The sequence below is a fragment of the Taudactylus pleione genome, unplaced genomic scaffold, assembly GCF_031769625.1.
Source record: "Taudactylus pleione unplaced genomic scaffold, aTauple2 ptg000473l, whole genome shotgun sequence".
NCBI classification, from domain to species: domain Eukaryota; kingdom Metazoa; phylum Chordata; class Amphibia; order Anura; family Myobatrachidae; genus Taudactylus; species Taudactylus pleione.
Window position 1 is genome coordinate 4,808,128 of NW_028284875.1, and position 14,628 is coordinate 4,822,755.

Below are 14,628 nucleotides of genomic sequence, written 5' to 3' on the forward strand. Positions count from 1 at the left end.
ATAGTGTATATTTTCCCTATGCAACATTAAAGTTACATATATCTATACCAAATATTATTTAAGATAAATAAACAGGAATTATTTTACAATTTTGATAATATTGAACTGTACAACAATGGCATGAATTCATTGCAATATACACCTATGGATACATAAAACTGGGCAATAACACAAATGCACAATATAATTGATTACCTTATGATTAGAATATTACTTTTATTAGGTACTTTAGTATTGGGTGCAGTAGTTTAGTGGATTTAAAAAGTAACTAATTTAAAATTAATAAACCAAGTTAATATACTTAGTCAACTCGATGCTAAAATCACTCAACTAAAAATAAAGTGCTTTGTCCATGTGCTCCTGTGGCGCAATCGGTCTGTGCGCGGTACTTATAAGACAGTATCTGTTGAGCAATGCTGAGGTTGTGAGTTCAAGCCTCACCTGGAGCAAATGTAAATTTTTTTCTAATGTCATCAGTTAATGATTATCATCTGCTTCCTGAACATCCTGATATGAAGGCAGAAAAAAAACACAAACATGACTGTTTTTAAGTACCAGTACACACAGCTGCTTTGGTTCATATGCACTGTAAACATTACTTTAGTTAGTCAACAAAATGGAATGCAAAAGACTACCTCTTTATTGGTAAAAGAGTTGCATCAATCTGTTTTGCTGCACTGTAACATGAGGGTCCACCCTATTAGGTCTGGATAGTACAATCAAATTTCATGCTGGGATTTGTAAAGCAAAGAACACAAATAAATGGCTTTCCTATATCGCAACAATTAATGATTATACTAATGAAAAAATCAGTTTCACTCAAAGATGTTACTAAGCCCCAGTGGCCTAATGGATAAGGCACTGGCCTCCTAAGCTAGGGATTGTGGGTTCAAGTCCCGTCTGGGGTGATAGGCTTTATTTCATTAAAATAATTTTGGAGATGTTCCTTTTATTCTTGCTTCATACTGCACAAATGGCTCCACCAGAAACTTTTATCTGCTTATCAATCCGGAACTGTTCAGCTTGCAAAATTATGGCCCAGTATCTAAAAGCAGACATTTATCCTAATGACATTGTGGATTAGTTTTCTGAAAAGTTTACTATCACCTGGGACAGTGGCTTCAAGTCCCATCTAGGATGCATGTTCCTTTGTTGCTCATTCTCATTCTAGAAGTTATGCTTTTTTTCAATTCAGGTGACTGTCTTAATGGTATTGCAGAAAATCCATATATACCAAAACATACCTATTAAGTTTTAATTGCAATTTAATATCAGAGTGGCTACAAAATAACAATTTCTATTGCAATTGCTGATGGGTTTCTTGAAGTCCTTTCATCAATGTCATCAAAAGGGTAATTATCTGCCATTTATATTTCTTTGGACACTGACTTTACTGACAATTTAGGTGCTTCAGACCAAAAAAACAATGTTTACCTTTAAATATAGAGCACAAGTGAGATTTAACTTATTTTTATTTAAAGATACTGCATTTTTGGTAGTATAGTGTATATTTTCCCTATGCAACATTAAAGTTACATATATCTATACCAAATATTATTTAAGATAAATAAACAGGAATTATTTTACAATTTTGATAATATTGAACTGTACAACAATGGCATGAATTCATTGCAATATACACCTATGGATACATAAAACTGGGCAATAACACAAATGCACAATATAATTGATTACCTTATGATTAGAATATTACTTTTATTAGGTACTTTAGTATTGGGTGCAGTAGTTTAGTGGATTTAAAAAGTAACTAATTTAAAATTAATAAACCAAGTTAATTTACTTAGTCAACTCGAAGCTAAAATCACTCAACTAAAAATAATGCGCTTTGGCCATGTGCTCCTGTGGCGCAATCGGTCTGTGCACAGGACTTATAAGACAGTATCTGTTGAGCAATGCTGAGGTTGTGAGTTCAAGCCTCACCTGGAGCAAATGTAATATTTTTTCTAATGTCATCAGTTAATGATTATCATCTGCTTCCTGAACATCCTGATATGAAGGCAGAAAAAAAACACAAACATGACTGTTTTTAAGTACCAGTACACACAGCTGCTTTGGTTCATATGCACTGTAAACATTACTTTAGTTAGTCAACAAAATGGAATGCAAAAGACTACCTCTTTATTGGTAAAAGAGTTGCATCAATCTGTTTTGCTGCACTGTAACATGAGGGTCTACACTATTAGGTCTGGATAGTACAATCAAATTTCATGCTGGGATTTGTAAAGCAAAGAACACAAATAAACGGCTTTCCTATATCGCAACAATTAATGATTATACTAATGAAAAAATCAGTTTCACTTAAAGATGTTACTAAGCCCCAGTGGCCTAATGGATAAGACACTGGCCTCCTAAGCCAGGGATTGTGGGTTCAAGTCCCATCTGGGGAGAAAGGTTTATTTCATTAAAATAATTTTGGAGATGTTCCTTTTATTCTTGCTTCATACTGCACAAATGGCTCCACCAGAAACTTTAATCTGCTTAACAATCTGGAACTGTTCAGCTTGCAAAATTATGGCCCAGTATCTAAAAGCAGACATTTATCCTAATGACATTGTGGATTAATTTCCTGAAAAGTTTACTATCACCTTGGACAGTGGCTTCAAGTCCCATCTAGGATGCATGTCCCTTTGTTGCTCATACTCATTCTAGAAGTTATGCTTTTTTTCAATGCAGGTGACTGTCTTAATGGTATTGGAGAAAATCCATATATACCAAAACATACCTATTAAGTTTTAATTGCAATTTAATATCAGAGTGGCTACAAAATAACAATGTCTATTGCAATTGCTGATGGGTTTCTTGAAGTCCTTTCATCCTTGTCATCAAAAGGGTAATTTTCTGCTTTTTATATTTCTTTGGACACTGACTTTACTGACAATTTAGGTGCTACAGACCAAAAAAACAATGTTTACCTTTAAATATAGAGCACAAGTGAGATTTAACTTATTTTTATTTAAAGATACTGCATTTTTGGTAGTATAGTGTATATTTCACCTATGCAACATTAAAGTTACATATATCTATACCAAATATTATTTAAGATAAATAAACAGGAATTATTTTACAATTTTGATAATATTGAACTGTACAACAATGGCATGAATTCATTGCAATATACACCTATGGATACATAAAACTGGGCAATAACACAAATGCACAATATAATTGATTACCTTATGATTAGAATATTACTTTTATTAGGTACTTTAGTATTGGGTGCAGTAGTTTAGTGGATTTAAAAAGTAACTAATTTAAAATTAATAAACCAAGTTAATTTACTTAGTCAACTCGATGCTAAAATCACTCAACTAAAAATAATGCGCTTTGACCATGTGCTCCTGTGGCGCAATCGGTCTGTGCGCAGGACTTATAAGACAGTATCTGTTGAGCAATGCTGAGGTTGTGAGTTCAAGCCTCACCTGGAGCAAATGTAATTTTTTTTCTAATGTCATCAGTTAATGATTATCATCTGCTTCCTGAACATCCTGATATGAAGGCAGAAAAAAAACACAAACATGACTGTTTTTAAGTACCAGTACACACAGCTGCTTTGGTTCATATGCACTGTAAACATTACTTTAGTTAGTCAACAAAATGGAATGCAAAAGACTACCTCTTTATTGGTAAAAGAGTTGCATCAATCTGTTTTGCTGCAATGTAACATGAGGGTCCACACTATTAGGTCTGGATAGTACAATCACATTTCATGCTGGGATTTGTAAAGCAAAGAACACAAATAAACGGCTTTCCTATATCGCAACAATTAATGATTATACTAATGAAAAAATCAGTTTCACTCAAAGATGTTACTAAGCCCCAGTGGCCTAATGGATTGTGGTTTCAAGTCCCTTCTGGGGTGATAGGCTTTATTTCATTAAAATAATATTGGAGATGTTCCTTTCATTCTTGCTTCATACTGCACAAATGGCTCCACCAGAAACTTTAATCTGCTTAACAATCTGGAATTGTTCAGCTTGCAAAATTATGGCCCAGTATCTAAAAGCAGACATTTATCCTAATGACATTGTGGATTAGTTTCCTGAAAAGTTTACTATCACCTGGGACAGTGGCTTCAAGTCCCATCTAGGATGCATATTCCTTTGTTGCTCATACTCATTCTAGAAGTTATGCTTTTTTTCAATGCAGGTGACTGTCTTAATGGTATTGCAGAAAATCCATATATACCAAAACATACCTATTAAGTTTTAATTGCAATTTAATATCAGACTGGCTACAAAATAACAATGTCTATTGCAATTGCTGATGGGTTTCTTGAAGTCCTTTCATCCTTGTCATCAAAAGGGTAATTTTCTGCTTTTTATATTTCTTTGGACACTGACTTTACTGACAATTTAGGTGCTACAGACCAAAAAAACAATGTTTACCTTTAAATATAGAGCACAAGTGAGATTTAACTTATTTTTAATTAAAGATACTGCACTTTTTGGTAATATAGTGTATATTTTCGATATGCAACATTAAAGTTACATATATCTATACCAAATATTATTTAAGATAAATAAACAGTAATTATTTTACAATTTTGATAATATTGAACTGTACAACAGTGGCATGAATTCATTGCAATATACACCTATGGATACATAAAACTGGGCAATAACACAAACCCATCAGCAATTGCAATAGACATTGTTATTTTGAAGCCACTCTGATATTAAATTGCAATTAAAACTTAATAGGTATGTTTTGGTATATATGGATTTTCTGCAATACCATTAAGACAGTCACCTGCATTGAAAAAAAGCATAACTTCTAGAATGAGTATGAGCAACAAAGGAACATGCATCCTAGATGGGACTTGAAGCCACTGTCCCAGGTGATAGTAAACTTTTCAGAAAACTAATCCACAATGTCATTAGGATAAATGTCTGCTTTTAGATACTGGGCCATAATTTTGCAAGCTGAACAATTCCAGATTGTTAAACAGATTAAAGTTTCTGGTGGAGCCATTAGTGCAGTATGAAGCAAGAATGAAAGGAACATCTCCAATATTATTTTAATGAAATAAAGCCTATCACCCCAGATGGGACTTGAAAACACAATCCATTAGGCCACTGGGGCTTAGTAACATCTTTGAGTGAAACTGATTTTTTCATTAGTATAATCATTAATTGTTGCGATATAGGAAAGCCGTTTATTTGTGTTCTTTGCTTTACAAATCCCAGCATGAAATTTGATTGTACTATCCAGACCTAATAGTGTGGACCCTCATGTTACAGTGCAGCAAAACAGATTGATGCAACTCTTTTACCAATAAAGTGGTAGTCTTTTGCATTCCATTTTGTTAACTAACTAAAGTAATGTTTAAAGTGCATATGAACCAAAGCAGCTGTGTGTACTGGTACTTAAAAACAGTCATGTTTGTGTTTTTTTTCTGCCTTCATATCAGGATGTTCAGGAAGCAGATGATAATCATTAACTGATGACATTAGAAAAAAAATTACATTTGCTGCAGGTGAGGCTTGAATTCACAACCTCAGGATTGCTCAACAGATACTGTCTTATAAGTCCTGTGCACAGACCGATTGCGCCACAGGAGCACATGGTCAAAGTGCATTATTTTTAGTTGAGTGATTTTAGCTTCGAGTTGACTAAGTAAATTAACTTGGTTTATTAATTTTAAATTAGTTACTTTTTAAATCCACTAAACTACTGCACCCAATACTAAAGTACCTAATAAAAGTAATATTCTAATCATAAGGTAATCAATTATATTGTGCATTTGTGTTATTGCCCAGTTTTATGTATCCATAGGTGTATATTGCAATGAATTCATGCCATTGTTGTACAGTACAATATTATCAAAATTGTAAAATAATTCCTGTTTATTTATCTTAAATAATATTTGGTATAGATATATGTAACTTTAATGTTGCATATTGAAAATATACACTCTAATACCAAAAAATGCAGTATCTTTAAATAAAAATAAGTTAAATCTCACTTGTGCTCTATATTTAAATGTAAACATTGTTTTTTTGGTCTGAAGCACCTAAATTGTCAGTAAAGTCAGTGTCCAAAGAAATATAAAAGGCAGAAAATTACCCTTTTGATGACATGGATGAAAGGACTTCAAGAAACCCATCAGCAATTTCAATAGAAATTGTTATTTTGTAGCCACTCTGATATTAAATTGCAATTAAAACTTAATAGGTATGTTTTGTTATATATGGATTTTCTGCAATACCATTAAGACAGTCACCTGAATTGAAAAAAAGCATAACTTCTAGAATGAGAATGAGCAACAAAGGAACATGCATCCTAGATGGGACTTGAAGCCACTGTCCCAGGTGATAGTAAACTTTTCAGAAAACTAATCCACAATGTCATTAGGATAAATGTCTGCTTTTAGATACTGATTATGATTAGAATATTACTTTTATTAGGTACTTTAGTATTGGGTGCAGTAGTTTAGTGGATTTAAAAAGTAACTAATTTAAAATTAATAAACCAAGTTAATTTACTTAGTCAACTCGATGCTAAAATCACTCAACTAAAAATAATGCGCTTTGACCATGTGCTCCTGTGGCGCAATCGGTCTGTGTGCAGGACTTATAAGACAGTATCTGTTGAGCAATGCTGAGGTTGTGAGTTCAAGCCTCACCTGGAGCAAATGTAATTTTTTTTCTAATGTCATCAGTTAATGATTATCATCTGCTTCCTGAACATCCTGATATGAAGGCAGAAAAAAAACACAAACATGACTGTTTTTAAGTACCAGTACACACAGCTGCTTTGGTTCATATGCACTGTAAACATTACTTTAGTTAGTCAACAAAATGGAATGCAAAAGACTACCTCTTTATTGGTAAAAGAGTTGCATCAATCTGTTTTGCTGCAATGTAACATGAGGGTCCACACTATTAGGTCTGGATAGTACAATCACATTTCATGCTGGGATTTGTAAAGCAAAGAACACAAATAAACGGCTTTGCTATATCGCAACAATTAATGATTATACTAATGAAAAAATCAGTTTCACTCAAAGATGTTACTAAGCCCCAGTGGCCTAATGGATTGTGGGTTCAAGTCCCATCTGGGGTGATAGGCTTTATTTCATTAAAATAATATTGGAGATGTTCCTTTCATTCTTGCTTCATACTGCACAAATGGCTCCACCAGAAACTTTAATCTTCTTAACAATCTGGAATTGTTCAGCTTGCAAAATTATGGCCCAGTATCTAAAAGCAGACATTTATCCTAATGACATTGTGGATTAGTTTCCTGAAAAGTTTACTATCACCTGGGACAGTGGCTTCAAGTCCCATCTAGGATGCATGTTCCTTTGTTGCTCATACTCATTCTAGAAGTTATGCTTTTTTTCAATGCAGGTGACTGTCTTAATGGTATTGCAGAAAATCCATATATACCAAAACATACCTATTAAGTTTTAATTGCAATTTAATATCAGAGTGGCTACAAAATAACAATGTCTATTGCAATTGCTGATGGGTTTCTTGAAGTCCTTTCATCCTTGTCATCAAAAGGGTAATTTTCTGCTTTTTATATTTCTTTGGACACTGACTTTACTGACAATTTAGGTGCTACAGACCAAAAAAACAATGTTTACCTTTAAATATAGAGCACAAGTGAGATTTAACTTATTTTTAATTAAAGATACTGCACTTTTTGGTAATATAGTGTATATTTTCGATATGCAACATTAAAGTTACATATATCTATACCAAATATTATTTAAGATAAATAAACAGGAATTATTTTACAATTTTGATAATATTGAACTGTACAACAATGGCATGAATTCATTGCAATATACACCTATGGATACATAAAACTGGGCAATAACACAAATGCACAATATAATTGATTACCTTATGATTAGAATATTACTTTTATTAGGTACTTTAGTATTGGGTGCAGTAGTTTAGTGGATTTAAAAAGTAACTAATTTAAAATTAATAAACCAAGTTAATTTACTTAGTCAACTCGATGCTAAAATCACTCAACTAAAAATAATGCGCTTTGACCATGTACTCCTGTGGCGCAATCGGTCTGTGCGCAGGACTTATAAGACAGTATCTGTTGAGCAATGCTGAGGTTGTGAGTTCAAGCCTCACCTGGAGCAAATGTAATTTTTTTTCTAATGTCATCAGTTAATGATTATCATCTGCTTCCTGAACATCCTGATATGAAGGCAGAAAAAAAACACAAACATGACTGTTTTTAAGTACCAGTACACACAGCTGCTTTGGTTCATATGCACTGTAAACATTACTTTAGTTAGTCAACAAAATGGAATGCAAAAGACTACCACTTTATTGGTAAAAGAGTTGCATCAATCTGTTTTGCTGCACTGTAACATGAGGGTCCACACTATTAGGTCTGGATAGTACAATCAAATTTCATGCTGGGATTTGTAAAGCAAAGAACACAAATAAACGGCTTTCCTATATCGCAACAATTAATGATTATACTAATGAAAAAATCAGTTTCACTCAAAGATGTTACTAAGCCCCAGTGGCCTAATGGATTGTGGTTTCAAGTCCCATCTGGGGTGATAGGCTTTATTTCATTAAAATAATATTGGAGATGTTCCTTTCATTCTTGCTTCATACTGCACAAATGGCTCCACCAGAAACTTTAATCTGCTTAACAATCTGGAATTGTTCAGCTTGCAAAATTATGGCCCAGTATCTAAAAGCAGACATTTATCCTAATGACATTGTGGATTAGTTTCCTGAAAAGTTTACTATCACCTGGGACAGTGGCTTCAAGTCCCATCTAGGATGCATGTTCCTTTGTTGCTCATACTCATTCTAGAAGTTATGCTTTTTTTCAATGCAGGTGACTGTCTTAATGGTATTGCAGAAAATCCATATATACCAAAACATACCTATTAAGTTTTAATTGCAATTTAATATCAGAGTGGCTACAAAATAACAATGTCTATTGCAATTGCTGATGGGTTTCTTGAAGTCCTTTCATCCTTGTCATCAAAAGGGTAATTTTCTGCTTTTTATATTTCTTTGGACACTGACTTTACTGACAATTTAGGTGCTACAGACCAAAAAAACAATGTTTTCCTTTAAATATAGAGCACAAGTGAGATTTAACTTATTTTTAATTAAAGATACTGCACTTTTTGGTAATATAGTGTATATTTTCGATATGCAACATTAAAGTTACATATATCTATACCAAATATTATTTAAGATAAATAAATAGTAATTATTTTACAATTTTGATAATATTGAACTGTACAACAGTGGCATGAATTCATTGCAATATACACCTATGGATACATAAAACTGGGCAATAACACAAATGCACAATATAATTGATTACCTTATGATTAGAATATTACTTTTATTAGGTACTTTAGTATTGGGTGCAGTAGTTTAGTGGATTTAAAAAGTAACTAATTTAAAATTAATAAACCAAGTTAACTTACTTAGTCAACTCGAAGCTAAAATCACTCAACTACAAATAATGCGCTTTGACCATGTGCTCCTGTGGCGTAATCGGTCTGTGCACAGGACTTATAAAACAGTATCTGTTGAGCAATGCTGAGGTTGTGAGTTCAAGCCTCACCTGGAGCAAATGTACTTTTTTTTCTAATGTCATCAGTTAATGATTATCATCTGCTTCCTGAACATCCTGAAATGAAGGCAGAAATAAAATACAAACATGACTGTTTTTAAGTACCAGTACACACAGCTGCTTTGGTTCATATGCACTGTAAACATTACTTTAGTTAGTCAACAAAATGGAATGCAAAAGACTACCACTTTATTGGTAAAAGAGTTGCATCAATCTGTTTTGCTGCACTGTAACATGAGGGTCCACACTATTAGGTCTGGATAGTACAATCAAATTTCATGCTGGGATTTGTAAAGCAAAGAACACAAATAAACGGCTTTCCTATATCTCAACAATTAATGATTATACTAATGAAAAAATCAGTTTCACTCAAAGATGTTACTAAGCCCCAGTGGCCTAATGGATAAGAGAATGGCCTCCTAAGCCGGGTATAGTGGGTTCAAGTCCCATCTGGGGTGATAGGCTTTATTTCATTAAAATAATTTTGGAGATGTTCCTTTTATTCTTGCTTCATACTGCACAAATGGCTCCACCAGAAACTTTTATCTGCTTATCAATCCGGAACTGTTCAGCTTGCAAAATTATGGCCCAGTATCTAAAAGCAGACATTTATCCTAATGACATTGTGGATTAGTTTTCTGAAAAGTTTACTATCACCTGGGACAGTGGCTTCAAGTCCCATCTAGGATGCATGTTCCTTTGTTGCTCATTCTCATTCTAGAAGTTATGCTTTTTTTCAATTCAGGTGACTGTCTTAATGGTATTGCAGAAAATTCATATATAACAAAACATACCTATTAAGTTTTAATTGCAATTTAATATCAGAGTGGCTACAAAATAACAATTTCTATTGCAATTGCTGATGGGTTTCTTGAAGTCCTTTCATCCATGTCATCAAAAGGGTAATTTTCTGCCTTTTAAATTTCTTTGGACACTGACTTTACTGACAATTTAGGTGCTACAGACCAAAAAAACAATGTTTACATTTAAATATAGAGCACAAGTGAGATTTAACTTATTTTTATTTAAAGATACTGCATTTTTTGGTATTAGAGTGTATATTTTCCCTATGCAACATTAAAGTTACATATATCTATACCAAATATTATTTAAGATAAATAAACAGGAATTATTTTACAATTTTGATAATATTGTACTGTACAACAATGGCATGAATTCATTGCAATATACACCTATGGATACATAAAACTGGGCAATAACACAAATGCACAATATAATTGATTACCTTATGATTAGAATATTACTTTTATTAGGTACTTTAGTATTGGGTGCAGTAGTTTAGTGGATTTAAAAAGTAACTAATTTAAAATTAATAAACCAAGTTAATTTACTTAGTCAACTCGATGCTAAAATCACTCAACTAAAAATAAAGCGCTTTGTCCATGTGCTCCTGTGGCGCAATTGGTCTGTGCCCGGTACTTATAAGACAGTATCTGTTGAGCAATCCTGAGGTTGTGAATTCAAGCCTCACCTGGAGCAAATGTAATTTTTTTTCTAATGTCAACAGTTAATGATTATCATCTGCTTCCTGAACATCCTGATATGAAGGCAGAAAAAAAACACAAACATGACTGTTTTTAAGGTACCAGTACACACAGCTGCTTTGGTTCATATGCACTGTAAACATTACTTTAGTTAGTCAACAAAATGGAATGCAAAAGACTACCTCTTTATTGGTAAAAGAGTTGCATCAATCTGTTTTGCTGCAATGTAACATGAGGGTCCACACTATTAGGTCTGGATAGTACAATCACATTTCATGCTGGGATTTGAAAAGCAAAGAACACAAATAAACGGCTTTCCTATATCGCAACAATTAATGATTATACTAATGAAAAAATCAGTTTCACTCAAAGATGTTACTAAGCCCCAGTTGCCTAATGGATAAGACACTGGCCTCCTAAGCCAGGGATTGTGGGTTCAAGTACCATCTGGTTAGATAGGTTTATTTCATTAAAATAATTTTGGAGATGTTCCTTTTATTCTTGCTTCATACTGCACAAATGGCTCCACCAGAAACTTTAATCTGCTTAACAATCTGGAACTGTTCAGCTTGCAAAATTATGGCCCAGTATCTAAAAGCAGACATTTATCCTAATGACATTGTGGATTAGTTTCCTGAAAAGTTTACTATCACCTGGGACAGTGGCTTCAAGTCCCATCTCGGATGCATGTCCCTTTGTTGCTCATACTCATTCTAGAAGTTATGCTTTTTTTCAATGCAGGTGACTGTCTTAATGGTATTGCAGAAAATCCATATATACCAAAACATACCTATTAAGTTTTAATTGCAATTTAATATCAGAGTGGCTACAAAATAACAATGTCTATTGCAATTGCTGATGGGTTTCTTGAAGTCCTTTCATCCTTGTCATCAAAAGGGTAATTTTCTGCTTTTTATATTTCTTTGGACACTGACTTTACTGACAATTTAGGTGCTACAGACCAAAAAAACAATGTTTACCTTTAAATATAGAGCACAAGTGAGATTTAACTTATTTTTATTTAAAGATACTGCATTTTTGGTAGTATAGTGTATATTTTCCCTATGCAACATTAAAGTTACATATATCTATACCAAATATTATTTAAGATAAATAAACAGGAATTATTTTACAATTTTGATAATATTGTACTGTACAACAATGGCATGAATTCATTGCAATATACACCTATGGATACATAAAACTGGGCAATAACACAAATGCACAATATAATTGATTACCTTATGATTAGAATATTACTTTTATTAGGTACTTTAGTATTGGGTGCAGTAGTTTAGTGGATTTAAAAAGTAACTAATTTAAAATTAATAAACCAAGTTAATTTACTTAGTCAACTCGATGCTAAAATCACTCAACTAAAAATAAAGCGCTTTGTCCATGTGCTCCTGTGGCGCAATTGGTCTGTGCGCGGTACTTATAAGACAGTATCTGTTGAGCAATCCTGAGGTTGTGAATTCAAGCCTCACCTGGAGCAAATGTAATTTTTTTTCTAATGTCAACAGTTAATGATTATCATCTGCTTCCTGAACATCCTGATATGAAGGCAGAAAAAAAACACAAACATGACTGTTTTTAAGGTACCAGTACACACAGCTGCTTTGGTTCATATGCACTGTAAACATTACTTTAGTTAGTCAACAAAATGGAATGCAAAAGACTACCTCTTTATTGGTAAAAGAGTTGCATCAATCTGTTTTGCTGCAATGTAACATGAGGGTCCACACTATTAGGTCTGGATAGTACAATCACATTTCATGCTGGGATTTGAAAAGCAAAGAACACAAATAAACGGCTTTCCTATATCGCAACAATTAATGATTATACTAATGAAAAAATCAGTTTCACTCAAAGATGTTACTAAGCCCCAGTTGCCTAATGGATAAGACACTGGCCTCCTAAGCCAGGGATTGTGGGTTCAAGTACCATCTGGTTAGATAGGTTTATTTCATTAAAATAATTTTGGAGATGTTCCTTTTATTCTTGCTTCATACTGCACAAATGGCTCCACCAGAAACTTTAATCTGCTTAACAATCTGGAACTGTTCAGCTTGCAAAATTATGGCCCAGTATCTAAAAGCAGACATTTATCCTAATGACATTGTGGATTAGTTTCCTGAAAAGTTTACTATCACCTGGGACAGTGGCTTCAAGTCCCATCTCGGATGCATGTCCCTTTGTTGCTCATACTCATTCTAGAAGTTATGCTTTTTTTCAATGCAGGTGACTGTCTTAATGGTATTGCAGAAAATCCATATATACCAAAACATACCTATTAAGTTTTAATTGCAATTTAATATCAGAGTGGCTACAAAATAACAATGTCTATTGCAATTGCTGATGGGTTTCTTGAAGTCCTTTCATCCTTGTCATCAAAAGGGTAATTTTCTGCTTTTTATATTTCTTTGGACACTGACTTTACTGACAATTTAGGTGCTACAGACCAAAAAAACAATGTTTACCTTTAAATATAGAGCACAAGTGAGATTTAACTTATTTTTATTTAAAGATACTGCATTTTTGGTAGTATAGTGTATATTTTCCCTATGCAACATTAAAGTTACATATATCTATACCAAATATTATTTAAGATAAATAAACAGGAATTATTTTACAATTTTGATAATATTGAACTGAACAACAATGGCATGAATTCATTGCAATATACACCTATGGATACATAAAACTGGGCAATAACACAAATGCACAATATAATTGATTACCTTATGATTAGAATATTACTTTTATTAGGTACTTTAGTATTGGGTGCAGTAGTTTAGTGGATTTAAAAAGTAACTAATTTAAAATTAATAAACCAAGTTAATTTACTTAGTCAACTCGAAGCTAAAATCACTCAACTAAAAATAATGCGCTTTGACCATGTGCTCCTGTGGCGCAATCGGTCTGTGCACAAGACTTATAAGACAGTATCTGTTGAGCAATGCTGAGGTTGTGAGTTCAAGCCTCACCTGGAGAAAATGTAATTTTTTTTCTAATGTCATCAGTTAATGATTATCATCTGCTTCCTGAACATCCTGATATGAAGGCAGAAAAAAAACACAAACATGACTGTTTTTAAGTACCAGTACACACAGCTGCTTTGGTTCATATGCACTGTAAACATTACTTTAGTTAGTCAACAAAATGGAATGCAAAAGACTACCTCTTTATTGGTAAAAGAGTTGCATCAATCTGTTTTGCTGCAATGTAACATGAGGGTCCACACTATTAGGTCTGGATAGTACAATCACATTTCATGCTGGGATTTGTAAAGCAAAGAACACAAATAAACGGCTTTCCTATATCGCAACAATTAATGATTATACTAATGAAAAAATCAGTTTCACTCAAAGATGTTACTAAGCCCCAGTGGCTTAATGGATTGTGGTTTCAAGTCCCATCTGGGGAGATAGGTTTATTTCATTAAAATAATTTTGGAGATGTTCCTTTTATTCTTGCTTCATACTGCACAAATGGCTCCACCAGAAACTTTAATCTGCTT

At 33.2% G+C, this 14,628-nt stretch overlaps 1 non-coding gene across 1 annotated transcript; it reads left to right on the top strand.

Moving 5' to 3' along the window:
- The first annotated feature begins 835 nt into the window (after nucleotides 1-835).
- Nucleotides 836-908, top strand: TRNAR-CCU (transfer RNA arginine (anticodon CCU)). Its single transcript has one exon. It is a non-coding gene; the product is annotated as a tRNA-Arg (tRNA).
- Nucleotides 909-14,628: the final 13,720 nt, after the last annotated feature.